Here is a 2,322-nt window from a genome sequence, read left to right as displayed (position 1 = left end):
GCCCGCAATCGAAGCAAATAACTTCGAACTTAAACCTTCGCTGTTGCAGGCAGTGCAACAGAACCAATTCTCTGGAAATCCTACCGAGGATCCAAACCTACATTTATCCGTATTTGTCCAATACGCTGATACTGTTAAAGCTAATGGTGTCACTTCAGAGGCAATTCGACTTCGTCTTTTTCCTTTCTCATTAAGAGATAGCGCTAGAAGATGGCTTCAATCTCTCCCTTCCAACTCAGTCACCACATGGAACGAGTTGAAGAAAGTTTTTCTTGCCCGATACTTTCCGCCAAGCAAAACAGCTATGTTAAGAGCCCAGATAAACGGATTTAAACAGAAAGACAACGAGTCTCTTTTCGAAGCATGGGAAAGATACAAAGACATGATGAGACTTTGCCCACACCATGGTTTGGAAGACTGGTTAGTAATTCACACATTTTATAATGGTCTCTTATACAACACAAGGTTAACAATAGACGCCGCTGCAGGTGGTGCATTAATGAACAAACCTTATGCTGATGCTTACCAGCTTATCGAGAGCATGGCCCAAAACCACTATCAGTGGGGAACCGAACGAACAACGGTGGAAAAACCTCAAACGAAAACTGGCATGTACGAGATAAGTAACCTTGATCACGTTAACGCAAAAGTGGATGCTTTGGTCCAGAAAATTGAAAGTCTAAACGTATCACCTCCAGCCGCCGTGGTTGCTATAACTCAGAATTGCGAGGTCTGTGGAATCCAAGGCCACACTCCTACGGACTGTCAACTCTTGACAGGAATCCAAGCAGAGCAAGTAAACTATGCTCAAGGAAGCCCCTATTCGAACACCTATAACTCAAATTGGAAGAACCATCCAAACTTTTCATATAAGAGCAATAACGCTTTGTACGCACCTGGACAGTCTCCAAATCAAGCCCCAGCTATACCTCCGGGATATCAGAAACCGAACCCATCCATGCCTAACAATAACGCCCCTAGGAAATCCAACTTGGAAATCATGATGGAAAACTTTATAGCTTCCCAACAACAAACCAATAAAGATTTCTTAAACCAGAATGTACACACTGGCGAACAACTTAAACAACTAGCAAGCAAAGTAGATGCCTTGGCTACCCATAACAAAATGCTGGAAACACAAATATCACAAGTAGCCCAACAACAAGCACCTACTGCTGCCCCAACTGGTACATTCCCTGGACAGCCCCAACCTAACCCGAGAAGCCACGCTCATGCAATTATATTAAGAAGTGGAACGGAAGTGGAAGGACCGTCTGATCCAAGGATAGAAAACCAAAACCCTAAGAAGTCAACTGAGGGAAGTGAACCTAAGGAAAAGGAAGAGAGTAATAAGGAAACCCTAGAAAAGAAGGAACCTTATGTACCTCCACCACCTTACAAACCACCTATACCTTACCCTCAAAGGCTTGTTAAAACCAAAGATGCGGGCCAATTTAGAAAATTTGTTGATCTCCTTAAACAATTAAACGTTACAATTCCGTTCACCGAAGCTATTACGCAGATGCCCTCATATGCTAAATTCTTAAAAGAAATCCTTTCTAATAAGAGGAAACTTGAGGATAGCGAAACCTTTACACTCCCTGCCGAATGTAGCGCTATAATCCAAAACATGCCCCCTAAACTCAAGGATCCAGGTAGTTTCTCTATACCCTGTCACATAGGAAAATTTGTCATTGACAAAGCCTTATGCGATTTAGGAGCCGGAATTAGCGTTATGCCTTTATCCATATGTAAGAAACTGGAAATGGGAGAATTAAGACCAACCAAAATGTCTGTGCAACTAGCAGATCGTTCCATCAAATATCCTGTAGGAATCCTTGAAAACGTTCCCGTACGCATAGGTCAATTCTACATTCCCACTGATTTTACAATTATGGACATTAGAGAAGATGATATTACACCCATTATACTGGGAAGACCATTCTTAGCAACTGCCGGTGCAATCATAGACGTAAAACGAGGACGACTCACCTTCGAAGTAGGTGAAGAGAAAATTGAATTCATTCTTTCCAAATTCTTGAAAGCACCTGCAATAGAAGATACATGTCACTTCATGGATATCATCGATGAATGCATAAAAGAAGCAGAGTTAGAAGAAGACAGATCATCTGACTGCCTTGTAGAAGATAGATCTAACCAATGTTTAGCAATAACACCGGATCCTACGCAATGTCTTAACAAACCAACCCCTGACCTGAAAACACTTCCCAAAAATCTGAGATATGAATTCCTAGACTTAGAACTTGAACGACCTGTGATAGTTAATGCAGACCTAGGAAGACTCGAAACAGAAAAACTCCT

The 2,322-nt window shown here is 41.9% G+C and overlaps 1 pseudogene; it reads right to left on the bottom strand.

The window, feature by feature from the left end:
* Window positions 1–311: 311 nt before the first annotated feature.
* LOC127077234 (uncharacterized) lies at window positions 312–411 on the bottom strand (annotated as a pseudogene).
* Window positions 412–2,322: the final 1,911 nt, after the last annotated feature.

The sequence above is a fragment of the Lathyrus oleraceus genome, chromosome 4 (genome assembly GCF_024323335.1).
Source record: "Lathyrus oleraceus cultivar Zhongwan6 chromosome 4, CAAS_Psat_ZW6_1.0, whole genome shotgun sequence".
Lineage (NCBI taxonomy): Eukaryota > Viridiplantae > Streptophyta > Magnoliopsida > Fabales > Fabaceae > Lathyrus > Lathyrus oleraceus.
Note: the sequence above shows the minus strand (reverse complement) of the source record. Positions and strands in the feature narration are given on the sequence as shown.